This window comes from Bos grunniens, chromosome 13, assembly GCF_055505025.1.
Source record: "Bos grunniens cultivar Pamir isolate PY7600 chromosome 13, Bosgru_T2T1.0, whole genome shotgun sequence".
Taxonomy (NCBI): Eukaryota; Metazoa; Chordata; class Mammalia; order Artiodactyla; family Bovidae; genus Bos; species Bos grunniens.
The window spans coordinates 82,109,815-82,124,296 of record NC_141177.1 but is presented as its reverse complement, the minus strand read 5'-3'; the positions used below and the strand labels follow the sequence as shown (position 1 = coordinate 82,124,296).

Sequence of the window (14,482 nt, the reverse complement as noted above, 5' to 3'; positions counted from 1 at the left end):
GTTAGTGTGTAAAAAAGTTATAGTACAGAACATGGTCTTAATGAGCAAACCATTCATAATGATTTACTAGTTTGTTAGAGAAAATTTGAGAGGTAGACAGGGAAAGAGGTGAGGGAAACAGAAGGACCCCAATGTCTCATTTTACGGAGAGAGGGAGATAAGACTGTCTCTGTTTGGTGAAGTAATGAGAGAGGTTTAGACTGTCTACAGATTAATTGAAAATAAGTATTATGTAATATTAGCGGCAGAGAAGAAAAAAAGAGAATGGCATACCATGGAGTCAAATGATAATTTTTCAGTTAACAAATCAAGAAATAGGGGTTTAGCATGTTTTTTGGAGGTACACTTTCCAGTTCAGTAGCTACTGGCCATGTGGCTCATCCAAATTGAAATGTGCTACATGGAAAGCCTGGGGCTTCTCTGGGAATCTCCCCATGATAAAGAATCCATTTGCCAATGCAGGAGATGCAGGCTTGATCCCTGGGTTGGGAAGATTCCCTGGGGAAGGAAACGGTAACCTGCCTCTTGCCTGGAAAATCCCATGGACAGAGGAGCCTGGCAGGCTACTGCAGTCCATGGGGTCATAAAATAGTCAGACACGACTGAGTGACTAAACAACAACAAGGAAAATACACATCAGATTCCAAAGGTTTAGTATAAAAAAAAAAGTGTAAAAATTCCTTAGTAACTTTAGTATTGATTACATGTTGAATTGATAATATTTTCTGTGTATTTAGTTAAATAATATATTATTTCTAAAATTCAGTTCAGTTCAGTTGCTCAGTCGTGTCTGACACTTTGCGACCCCATGGACTGCAGCACACCTCCCTATCCATCACCACTCCTGGAGCTTGCTCAAATTCATGTCCATCGAGTCGGTGATGCCATCCAACCATCTCATCCTCTGTCATCCCCTTCTCCTTCCGCCTTCAATCTTTCCCAGCATCAAGGTTTTTTCCAATGAGTCAGTTGTTCACATCAGGTGGCCAAAGTGTTGGAGCTTCAGCTTCAGCACCAGTCCTTCCAATGAATATTCAGGACTGGTTTCCTTTAGGATGGACTGGTTGGATCGCCTTGCAGTCCAAGGGACTCTCAAGAGTCTTCTCCAACACCACAGTTCATAGTAATCATCATAGTTTGTAGCTGGTAACATTGTTTATCTCTCATAAGTCTGATTTGAAGAGCATTTTCTTGTTTGATACATTTTCAGAGAAGGATGATCATGGGATTATGGTTTTATTTACTTAGTTTTGATCATTTTATATATTTTTCCACATGAAAATGCTTGAAGAAATTGAGACTTAATTATGTTTGAACAGTCAGGGCTTTCCTAGAACAGAAAGCCTTAGAGCAGAACACTTTGCCTTAGAAGGTAGGAAGCAACATGTTTAGAGATTTTTTTTTTTAAAAGGCTAAGTTACACCATAAGTATTAAAGCCATCATTTTTCTTCTCTTCTACTCCAAGGATATTAGTCTAAGAGGCAAGTGTTATCACTTGCACACCAACCCTCCCTAAAGGCTGATTCCTTATCTCATCCTTTCAGTCTGAGGCACTTGGAAGGAACACAGCAGTCTTCATCCAGTGAGTTTTATTTCCAACACAGAATTTATGAAGCATGTGAGCAAATCACATTATTGTAGTGAACTGTGCTTCTAGCAGGATAGCCAAAACAAAAGCGATGCATAAATCCTCCTAATCATTTTAATTTGCTGAGTATGGACCATGTATATATAGGTAATATTGACTTTTTCTCTAATTACACATTTTCATGAACATTGAAAAGAATCTTTTTGGGGGGACGGGGGTGGTACCACATGGCTGGTGGGATCTTAGTTCCACAAGCAGGGATTGAACCCAGGCCACTGCAGTGAAAGCATTGAGTTCTACCTACTAGGCCATGAGGGAATTCCCTGGAAAGATTTGTTTAATTCATAAAATTACAAAGAAGAAATGAACTAGTTCATTTCTTTCATCCTATTATCCAGGCATAACCATATTAATACATATTTTATTATGTTAATTCTAGCATTTCCAGACATACTCATAACCTACACTTTAAAATTTGGGGCATAATATGGGTATGTCTTTTCTTTTATTGCCCCCAGAAAGCCATTATATTTAGAGTGCTTCTTCATAGCATTGAATATTCTTCATAGCAAAAGTGAAAGTGAAAGCCGCTCAGTTGTGTCCGACTCTTTGCGACCCCATGGACTATACAGTCCATGGAATTCTCCAGGCCAGAATACTGGAGTGGGTAGCCTTTCCCTTCTCCAGGGGATCTCTCCAACCCAGGGATCGAACCCAGGTCTTCTGCATTGGGGGCAGATTCTTTACCAGCTGAGTAGGCATGGTTTTAATAACTTTGGAATAGATCGTTTTAGAGAAATGAATGAAAAATGTTTTATGAGTTGAAATTGGAAATGAATATTTGGCATTTTTATTGGGTTTGGGATTGAACATATTTATCCTTCTAGGGGAGTTTTAGTGTGTATTTGATACCAAAAGAGAAAAGATAATGAAATGTTTACCTTGTTACAATTAATAGCATTTTTTTTAAGCTGTATTGTGAACAGAAGCTTTCCTTGTGGTGTGGAAGGTATGTCCAAGGATATATCTTGAATGAAAACAGGTGATTGTGCACTTCTATACCCTCCAATAGGTGAAAAAGTGGAAACTTCATTAATGCAAACTGATAAGGAGCTATAATCTTGCATTTTAGGACAAAAATGAATTTAGATTCTGTTTCTGTCTCAAGGAGGCAGAAAGTTAAAGGATCACCTTCTCCAGGCTGTTTATCTTTGACTGATGACTCATTTGGCATAAACTAGCCTTATTGAGGTGAATTCCTCCTGTACCAAGTTTAATACATGTCACGAAAGATGGGATGTGTTGGTGATTACGGAAAGGTAGGGGGGATGTGGAATTATATCTTCTGATGTCATGTGGAAGAATGGGGTTGGGTGGGTGGGGGAAGGAGTTGTCTTATAGTAGATAGAAATCCAGGAGCTGGTACCGTTTAATGAGAACCAGTAGTTTTTTTTTTTTTTTTTTTCTAAGTGGGAGATCAGAGACATTTACAAAGATTATAATGAGGAAGAATGTGATAAGGCAAGATGGGAGGCTCAAACAGGTAATCAGGGGAAAGAGAGTGGAGAGAGGAATTCATAAAAGTCGTATAGCTTCCACCTTCCTGTGCCTCCTGTGGGCCAGCCTCCTGTCTCCCGTGAGTGGGGTGGGAGGGGTCAGGGAGGAACAGGTAGGGTTTCTGTTTAGATGCCATGTAAGGATAGTAAGGATGAAAGAAATGTGAAGGAAGGACAGAGATTGAAGTAAACAGAACCTTCATTATTGGAAGAGCTTTAGGAGTTGACGTTGTGTGACATTTCAAGAGGAAATAAAGGCTCCTTTGAAATAACTCATAGAAGATCACGGGATTGTTCACAGGTAGCTCCAGGAAGTTGCCCACCACTACTGGATATGAACATGAACTATTTATTCCTCTAATATCCTGCCCTCAGAGACAGTTATCTTCTCTGATGAAAAGTAAAACAACCTTCCTTTTGCATTAGAATTTGTTGGCTCCCTGTCAAGCTATTGTAAGCAAGAAAAGGGGGAATTTATTGAAATATTTCAGGGCTGTTTTTAAGATCCCATGGTGAGCAGGGAAGGATCTGATAATCTGAACTGAAAGCTTTTGAGAATCCAGACAGCAGTTGATTTTCAGGTGCTCTCATCTCTGCTCCTCCAGTGCTGTTTTTGTGTGTTCCCATTTGTCTTTCCACGTGAGGTACGATGATGATTCCAGATGTTTACATCGGCTAGCTGAAGCAACTCACGACTGGTCTCCCTCAGGTCTCATCCCAAACTCTCAGAAGAGGAAGAAGCTGATTGGCTCCTCATTGAGCACATGCCCATCCTTGGTGCAGTCAGCTCTGGCCAGGAGTCAGGTCCTAACACAGGTATGGGTGCCACTGATACTCTGTGGTTAAGTGTCTGATAATAATTCTCGAAAAAACCGTGGGCTGGATGGGTTCTCCAAAATTGACCACAACCACACACACCTTAGTAGGTGTGGCACAAGGGACATAGCTTTTCACCATCACTGTTTACTTTTCCACCAAAAATAGTATCTATTAATTGTTCTGTTCACTTGAAAGTGTGGCCCATGGGCCTGCATGCAGCAAGAACTGGGAACTTAGAAATGCAGGCTCTTAGGTCCTGCCCTACACCTACTGAATCAACATCTGGCAGTTCACAAGATTTCTCAATAATCACAGGACATTAATATCTGAGAAGTGCCGATGAGCCAGAGGAACAGGTTGGGAACCAGACACAGGTTAGGGCTGTTGAGCTGGCTTGTTGACAGGTACCGAGCAGGGGCCAAACCGTTCTCTTTGAACTTCAGCCCAGAGCCTTCCCCTGCCCTCATCCTTGCTTCCTTTTGAGTCCTTTTCCACTGGAAATTCAGGGTTCAGGACAAGGATGGAGAGACGCTGTGTCAGATGTGGGAGCCATAATGTATGATGCTCTATTTTAGTGCTGAGAGGTGATCTGCGGGATGGAAAAAGGAAAGCGACAAGCGGTAAGGGTGTCAAAATCACCGCCAACGCAGAAGTATCTGCAAGGCAACTTTTAATTAGGTAGTCATTATTTTGAAGTTAATAAATGTCACATATATTAAATCACTACTGTACCTGTTTATTTGTCCAGTTATGCAAGTTTTTGAAGTCCCTAGATTCGTGTCTTTTAATAAAGCTTAAGCTCTTTGTGAGCTATATGGACAACTTTTGATTATGGAGATATTATCATTAATAGATTGCTTGTTTAGAATACAGACACTGTAAAGAAACTCAGCAGGTAGAACATCTCTGACAGCAATTCATAAATCCACACCATTGGCATTTTTTACTTTGAAGTCTAAAAAGATGAATTTCAGACATTTTCCTTTACAGGAATTCTATTTTCCTGCCGTCTCTCTTGTTTACTCCTTAAAAGAATCCTGGGAACTGGTGTAGGTCACTATAACCTGCCATTACTGTTAAATCACACTGCTCATTTGCAGGGAAGCATGTGTTATTTAGTAACCTAACCGGAAAAACCATTAAAATTTTTTCTTGTAAAAATCCTTGCTTTGTAAACTGCCAGAAGTGGCCAGATGGAAATAACAAGAATTTCCAGTTCTTCCAGGCAAACAGGAAGCCCCACCTCAGTAGGCCCTGCAGTCAGTAACTCCGAACTTTCATCAGACCTTATTTTGTTGGAGTATAAGCATTTGGGATCACTGAATTGACTGGGATTGTTGAAGCCAGCTGCTCTATAATACCTTTGGTATTCTAGGTGACCAAATTCCTGTATTCATTAAAACAATGTATCATTTTGTCTGGAGGTTTACCATCCTTGCATTGGATAGAAATACGGAAGTGCTTGTTGACAACCACTGATGCCTAAGCTGCACCTCCAGAGATTCCCGTGTAATTGGATGCAACCTGGCCATGCTGCTGCTAAGTCACTTCAGTTGTGTCCGACTCTGTGCGACCCCATAGACGGCAGCCCACCAGGCTCCCCCGTCCCTGGGATTCTCCAGGCGAGAACACTGGAGTGGGTTGCCATTTCTTCTCCAATCTTTAAACCCTCTCCTCCAAAGAGAAGTGTCCAAGGTTGACCTAAGGTTGGATCGTTATCTTATGAACCTGTTTATCAAACAGTCCCATGGCGGAGTGTTTGCAGATATGCTTATGGAAATGCAGATTCCCTGGTACCAACCCAAGAGAATCAAATTCAGTAGTTTGAAGACAACTTTAAGAATCTGAATCTTTAAGCAAGCCAAGCCCTGTTGAGATCCCAATAGAGGAGACCCTTGGGCCATATTTAAAAACATTTTCTTGGAGATTAGTTTTAAAAGAGAGTGACTAGAAGAACTGAAATGTGTTCACTGTTAGGTCTGTTAGGGATCCATCAGTAAGTGATTCAAGCATATTTTAAAAAGATGAAAAAAAAATAAGATAATGTGGTATAAGAACAAGACTTTGTGGGTAATAACAAGTCTTATTTATAACAAAAGTGGAGTTCTGAGCCTCATTTTGCTGCTCTAACCAGTTCTGTGGCTCCAGGTAAGACACTCAGTCTCTCTCAGTACCCAAGCTTTTTGCCTCTTAAATGAGGGCCTTGAGAACAATTAATCTTAGGTCTTCTGAATTTCCAATGCTTCACAAATCTATGACACTAGATATTATCTGTTTGCATAAGTTCTTAAAGGAATTGCCAGCAGGACTCTTGACAGTTTCACTAAAATAGTGGGGCAGCAAGCATGGCCTCTGGGCCAACAGCATCTCCATCGTCTGGGCACCTGTTAGAAATACAGAGTCTTGAGCCTTGCCTCAGACTTGCTAAAACTGAGACTTTGAGAGTGAAGACCACTGTTCCAAAAACAGTACTTGGAAGAAAAAATTTGAGAAGTGTGTTTTTTTTTTTTTTTTTTATCCATAGTGAATGGAAATCACCTCTGTAAGTGTGAACTTTTAACACTGTTTAAAAATACAATGATGCATGTATTGACAACCTGGTTCAAATTGAAGAGGAATTCGTAAAAGACTATTGAAATCTAGAGCCTTGCTAGGCAAAACATCATCTCCTGACTGTCAACATCATTATGCCCTGGTAATTTGTGAGTGTTGCAGAATCTGTAGTCCTACCCCAGACACACTGAATCAGAATTTGCTTTTTTTTCTGAAGAAAATCTGATAATTCATTTGCAGGTTAAAGCCTGAGAAAACAGTGTTCTAGATAAAGCTGTTAAAACCATAGTGCCAGCCTTCCCTTTCCTTTAAAATATTAATTATACATCTATCAGTAATCAGTTCCTTCCACACATCTATAGGTAAAAAGTTTTTCTTTTAAATTTTCTCTGCACTTATTTCAATTTAACAGTCGGTAGGTGTGTTCATTGTATTTTGAGGGACTTAAACCTTAATTTCCTATTTGTCCTTGAAGAAAGTTACTTAGCACTTTCTCTTCTTTCTTCCTTTTTTCTCTTTTAAAGCTGGCATCTCAATCTAGATTCCTGTATTACTGGAGACATTTTTTAAGCTTAGTTTTCTGATATCTGGCCCTCTTCTCTAAAATAGAAGATGGGCAGAGTATTGATTTGTTTTTTTTATTTCATTTTGTATTGCTTTGCTTCATTGCTATATCTGTACCAGTTTCAATAAAGTGGTAAGCTTGAAGATTTACATTAAAGAGTAAAAATTATAAATTAGAAGATAGACATTAAATTACAGAGTTTCCTTTTAAAGCAGTGAAATTCATTAAGAATGCACCGATTCCAGCAGTAGAACTTCCTACATTAACAATAAAGAAGCAGCTGTCCTGCTTCACCTTTGGGCCAAGGAAAACTGAAATTTCACACTCAGGACATGACAGGTTGAGTATAAAATAGATGGAGATGGAGCCCAGCATGCTGAGTGCATATTCTTATGTGGCAACTTTTAAAAATAATTTTTAAATCATTTTTTTCATTTAGGCACTCTAGTCATAGCTCCTAGGTTCTAGAACATTTTCAGCCTTCTCTGAAAATATGTGAATTCTGAAAAAATTTTACTGGCTTGCAAAGTAGGAAATGAAAACTACGTTAAAATGATCGTTTCATTGAATATTTCTCCAATAAGACATTTCGTTGTTGATTATTTTGTCAGTGATGACATTATCTCTATTTGTAACTTAAATCATCTTCATATACTTATGTATGCCATTCAGAGTGTTTTATATGATTTAAGATGGTGCTAAAAATTACAATTCTACAGATCTTAAAACCTGACCTGCTGTAAATACTCTTCTTCTTTTCAATGACTACTCTGTATATAATTTTTCTCTTTAGAAGTAGAAATTGGTCAAGTTGCTTTTGGTAAAAATAAGAATATGCCATAAAAGGGCAATTTTTAGTCCATTTTGAGGGACTGCTTTTCTCTGGAGGAGCAATTCTTGATCTTTTGGGGAGTTACAACTCATTTGAGAGTCTCATTGAAAGCTAAAGAAACTCTGCTTTAGAAACATGAAAATATACACCAAAATATATATTTGGGGCTGATGGTTAATGTTTCAGTAAAGGTTCTTTGGATGACAAAAATTAGTGAAACAAACCAGCAAATAAAATTAATATGTTGACTTTAGGAGTTTTAGACAAGGAAAAGATAACTTTTATTTCACGTAGCTGGATACAGCTGGTTCCAGGGTCTCATGAGTCTGATTATGCTAAACTCAACTTCCTTCTGACCCTCTGATGTGCTTGCTCCTGTGTTTGGATGGTTCTGAATTCACGTGTTAGTCATTAATAAGCTCTCGGCTGATAGCCCATATCATCAAATCTAGCAGTAGAAAGACTCTACTTCCTGGGGATCTCAGATATATCAGATATCAAATATGTCACATATATTAGAAATGAACTTGTTAATCTCGTTTGGTCAAATCCTGTATTCTCTCCATTCCTGAGCCAAGTGCATTCCATCCCTCACTATGGGAGATCACAGCCCAGGTCACAGGCTCCACTTCTGGAATCAGAATCACTTCTGGAACTCAGGAACTGGGAGGAGGAGAGAGAGGGCCTCAAGATGAACATGATTAGGATATTCATCAATAGAAGGGGATGGTGTTAAGGGACAAGGATAACCAGAAGCCACTGCCATGAGCAGCTCCTGCACTAGAGATAAAGAAACCAACTAATTAGCTCAAGCCGACCCTTTTTACTCCTCTGGAGCCCAAAATACAAATAAAAATGTATGCTGCACCTTTGGTACATGTATATTTTCTACCATGCATCCATGACCCTTATCCTCATGGTTGCATTTCCTTTGAACTTGTCATCACACATCTTGTCTAATATGCTGTGCTTGTTTTAGTGCTTGAGCAAGTGGGTAAGCACATTATATTTCCTCAAATATCTTCCCTAGAGGTGTCAAACCTTAGACTTATTCCTCATACTTGGCTATGTTTGCCAAACTTCATGAGAAGTTTGTCTTTAAACAAGTCCGGTACTCATTTTAGGCTTGACTAATGTTGTTAACAGGGAAGGAAAGATGCATGTAAAACCCACAAGTAATGAACAGTGGGCAACCTGTGAGGGAGATGCTAACAGTTGTCAGAAGGTCAAAGGTCTTATGTTCCGTCTTCCTTTGTCAGTGATGGCTGTGATGGCTAGGGTTGGAATGGACAGAATACCCAGATCTGACCAGTCAGGATTAAGCTCAATTCTGAGACATTATTTGAGCTACTGAGAATCCCAGGGACGGGGGGCGCCTGGTGGGCTGCCGTCTCTGGGGTCGCACGAGTTGGACATGACTGAAGCGACTTAGCAGCAGCAGCAGCAGGAAGTAGAATCTTTCTTCTGCCAGGTTCAACATATCAGATGATCAACCTGGAGATGTCACCTCGGAGAGATAATTTGCTTAACATCTATCATCATTCCAACACAGTCAAACAGTGCTGAGTGACACTGAAAACTCTAAAACACAGTGGTAGCTTTTCTTTGGCCATGGATTGCTAAATGTAATGGGACCTTTCTAAATAATATCATCTTTAAGGACCATGACATGGGACTATTTTATAAATAAACTGACTTTTAACAGAGATCAAGGCATAAAATGCAAACCACTCTAGGTATTTCAAGCAGAAAAGATTTAATAGAGGGGATCGGGTGCTTACAAAATAGCGTGTAAGACTGAAGAATGAGGAATGTGTGTCCATCCCTGGACTTGTGAGTTCAAAATCATGCCGCTGTTCCAGTTGCTGCCACAACGTCCTGTAAAACCTTTATCTTTCAGATCTTGCTTGCCAGGAGCTGTAGCAGCAGGAAGATGGCCACCAGCTTTCAGATATTTAATTAGAGTGCTTCTCATTGGTTTTAGTTCTAGTTGGAACCCAGCTACAAAGAAGTCTTAGAAATTTAATGTTTAGATTTCTGGTCTCCCTGACTAAGGAAGGGTGGAATGGAATACAAAGGCAATCTACAGTTTATACTGCAGTTTTAAACAATGAAATCGGTGTCTTAAGGAGAGATCTGCATTTCTGTGTTCATTGCAGCATTACTCACAGTAGTCAAGATATGGAAACAACCTAATTATCTGTCAGCAGATAAACGGGTAAAGAAAAATGCCACACACACACACACGGGAACATTACTCAGCCCTAAAATAGAAGGAAATCCTGCCATTTACAACATGGATAAACCTTGAGGTCATTATGCTAAGTGAAATAAGCCAGACATAGAAGGATAAATACTTCATGATCTCACTGTGGAATCTGAAAAAGTCAGACTCATGAAAACAGTAGACTGGTGGTTGCTAGGGACTGAGGGGTAGGGGAAATAGGGAGATGTTAGAGGGTACAAAGTTCCCATTATATAGGATGAGTAAGTCCTGGAGATCTAATGTATAGCACGGTGACTATAATTCATAATACTGTATTGTATGCTTGAAATTTACTGAGAGTAGATTTGAAATGTTTTCACACAGAAGTTCCAAAAATATATGGTAACTGTGTGAGGTGATACATGTTAGTTAGCTTGATTGTGGTCATCATTTCACATTATATACGTATATCAACACATTATACTGTACATTTTATATATAATTCTTGCCAATTATACATCATTAAACTGGAAAAAAATGGGTTTCTCTTGGACTTATAATGAAATCCCAATTTTGTTCAAGAGAAATATCCCTGTCTACTGCAGTTTTAAATAGTGTTAAATTGTATGTGTGTGCTCAGTTGTGTCCTACTCTTGTGATCCCACGGAGTGCAGACTTCCAGGCTCTTCTGTCCTTGGGATTTTCCAGGCAGTGGTACTGGAGTGGGTTGCTGTTTCCTTCTCCAGATCTTCCCCACCCAGGGATTGGACCTGAATGTCCTGCATCTCTTTCATTGGCAGGTGGATTCTTTACCACTGAGCCACCTGGAAGCCAAGTGTTAAGATTAAGCCTAAGTAAACAATGAACTGCACTTTTTCTTTTTTTTAATTTGTGTTTGAATTTACAGATAGTACAATTCACATCTTTGGTTTGAGTTATATGAGTTTTGCCAAATGCATTGAGTCATGTAACCACTGACATAATTGGGATACAGAGCAGTTCCATCACTCTGAAAAAATTCTCATCTTGCTGCCTGTCTGTACTCAAGCCCTTTCTATATCCTTAATCCCTGGACCACTGATCTGCCCTCCATCATTAATACCTTTGCGATTGCCAGAATGGCATAGAAATGGAACTGTACAATTTGTGTTGAATAAAACATCTACTTCTGCTTTACTGATTATGCCAAAGGCTTTGACTGTGTGGATCACAACAAACTGTGGAAAATTCTTAAAGAAATGGGAATACCAGACCACCTTCCCCGCCTCCTGAGAAATCTGTATGCAGGTCAAGAAGCAACAGTTAGAACCAGACGTGGAACAACAGACAGGTTCCAGGTTGGGAAAAGAGTACGTCAAGGCTGTATATTGTCACCCTGCTTATTTAACTTATATGTAGAGAACATCATGAGAAATGCTGGGCTGGATGAAGCACAGCTGGAATCAGGATTGCTGGGAGAAATATCAATAACCTCAGATATGCATATGACACCACCCTTACTGCAGAAAGCAAAGAACTATAGAGCATCTTGATGGAAGTGAACAAGGAGAGTGAAAAAGTTGGCTTGAAACTTAACATTTAGAAAAGATCATGGCATCGAGTCCCATCACTTCATGGCAAATAGATGGGGAAACAATGACAGACTTTATTTTCTTGGGTTCCAAAATCACTGCAGGTGGTGACTGCAGCAATGAAATTAAAAGACGCTTGCTTTTTGGGAGAAAAACTATGACCAACCTAGACAGTATATTAAAAAGCAGAGACATTGCTTTGCTGACAAAGGTCCATCTAGTCAAAGCTATGGTGTTTCTAGTAGTCCTGTACGGATGTGAGAGTTGGACTATGAAGAAAGGTGAGCACCGAAGAATTGATGCTTTTGAGCTGTGGTGTTGGAGAAGACTCCTGAGAGTCCCTTGGACTGGAAGGAGATCCAACCAGTTGATCCTAAAGGAAATTAGTCCTAATATTCATTGGAAGGACTGATGCTGAAGCTGAAACTGTAATACTTTGGCCACCTGATGTGAAGAACTGACTCACTGGAAAAGACCCTGATACTGGGAAAGATTGAGGGCAAGAGGAGAAGGGGACGACAGAGGATGAGACAGTTGGATGGCATCACCGATTCATGGACATGAGTTTGAGCAAGCTCTGAGAGTTGATGATGGACAGACAGGGAGGTCTGGTGTGCTGCAGTCGTGGGGCTGCAAAAAATTGGACATGACATAGTGACTGAACTGAACTGAACTGAACTTGACATTAGTACAATGTTTCTTCTCTGTTGTACTCTGTGTTAAGTCACTTCAGTCATGTCCGACTTTTTGCAATCCTGTGGACTATAGGCTGCCAGGCTCCTTTGTCCATGGGATTCTCCAGGCAAGAATAGAGGAATGCGTTGCCATGCCCTCCTCCAGGGGATCTTTCCCACCCAGGGATCCAGTCTGTTTCTCTTATGTCTCCTGGTTTAGGTGCTTCTTTACCACTAGCACCAGTTCTCTGTTCATTATGGATGTTCTATTTATTTCTTATTGCCAAGTGGTCTTCCACTGTAAGTACTTACGATTCATATCTTTCATTCTGAGTGTATCAAAATTTTGAGACTATCCTTTCCTTTAAAATCTCCTTATATGTTTTTAAATAGCTCTACTTTGCCTCTGAGTCATGGCAAAGAAATGAAGAAGACAAAAATCTTCCCTTTCCCGGACAACTCTGAACTAGGTGTTCTTTATGACAGTTCATCAAGTTATGTAGTCTAATTATGATTCCTGAATAGGAGCACAATAATTAGACAAATCTCCAGAAATGGATTTTTTTTTCTCTTCTAACAGTTAGACCAAGTACCTAGAATGTAGCAGATGCCAATTCTTATCAGATCAATGAGTTTTCCAAAAGATGAAATACTTTTTACATGAATTATTTTTTGCTGGGTACCAGATTAGAACTGAAAGGTCAGTGAAGGTCATGTAAATTTTTATTTTAAAAAGTAGAGTAATTTTTGACTCTGTTCACAGAGAGCCTTTCCTGTAGACAAGTTTCAGTATATTTTGATGACTCATTGTAGAGATCAGTTTATCAATTATAGTAGGAGAAAACAGTATCATCTAACAGCTAAGAAAAGGAGAAAAGGTTAAATCATTCAGTTTCAGGTTCCTAAAGGCCTTAGTGGGCAGAATATTTATCCAGTTTGAGGACTTATCCACCGTCTCTTTTCTGAAGGGTTCTGTGATCATTCATTATGTCAAATTTCTTACGTTAAGTTTATATCTTTAATCTTATTTGTAAAGCAGAACCTTTATAGCACGGTACTTTCTTAGGCTCAATTGAATGATCAAGAGTTAAGAAACCAAGAAGTTTTCTTATACCTACTGTACCCTGCTGCTGCTAAGTCGCTTCAGTCGTGTCCGACTCTGTGCGACCCCATAGACGGCAGCCCACTAGGCTCCTCTGTCCCTGGGATTCTCCAAGCAAGAATACTGGAGTGGGTTGCCATTTCCTTCTCCAATGCATGAAAGTGAAAAGTGAAAGTGAAGTCGCTCAGTCGTGCCCGACTCTTAGCGACCCCATGGACTGGAGCCTACCAGGCTCCTCTGTCCATGGGATTTTCCAGGCAAGAGTACTGGAGTGGGGTGTCATTGCCTTCTCTGTTTTACTCATCTCATAACCTTATAGGGTAGGTAGTATTATTACCAACATTTAAGTGTTGAGAAAGCTCAGGTTGAAATAAGTTAGGTATCTTTCCAAGATTCATATAGCTCATCAAGAAGAACTGGAACCCAGGGCAGCCTGGTAACAAAGTCCATGCTTTTAACCGCTGAGCTTTAGCTTTTCTGTTGTGGGTAAGCTATTTCATATGTATCTAATTATGTGCATTTATCATGAAGATGATACCTGCTTGTCTAGAGTACTTGCTTCCATTAATCATTTTGAACAGTGTGAATTATGAGTAAGTAATACATCCTGCATCCCAATGAAATGACTAGTAACCCTGAGCTTCTTCAAAAAGGGTTGCCCACATGCAAATTTAGTGGAGTTTTCTACAGCACTTGTGCCTGAGAAGTCAGAAGTCACATTTAACGTCCAGGCTAACCTCATTAGCTGGGGCTCTTAGAGTGTGTACTTATTGGACTTGTTTTAACCTGATGTATAAAAACCTTAATAACAGAACTTTGTACTAGTGGGGTTACACTATATAGTTTGAAAATAATTGATGAAATTAAATCAGATCAGCACCTTGTACTTAAAGCATTCTCAGCACTTTAGTAGACATTAAAAATGCTCTGCTAAAGAGGATGCTGCCTGGTGATCAGAAATTCAAGATGGAGTGTGACTAATGCCCTGCATGCTAGTTATCATCATAAAGTATTT

At 39.6% G+C, this 14,482-nt stretch overlaps 1 protein-coding gene across 34 annotated transcripts in view; it reads left to right on the top strand.

Moving 5' to 3' along the window:
• The window catches only part of PLCB4 (phospholipase C beta 4), a 483,574-nt gene that overhangs the window by 227,570 nt on the left and 241,522 nt on the right, over nucleotides 1-14,482 (top strand). For 4 of the 34 annotated variants that reach the window (XM_086335132.1, XM_086335139.1, XM_086335146.1 and 1 more), the window contains one exon: nucleotides 3,855-3,961. The exons of the other annotated variants lie outside the window; for them this stretch is intronic. The gene's annotated coding sequence lies outside the window, so the exon portion shown is untranslated. The remainder of the gene's footprint in view (nucleotides 1-3,854; nucleotides 3,962-14,482) is intronic. 34 annotated transcript variants of the gene reach the window in all.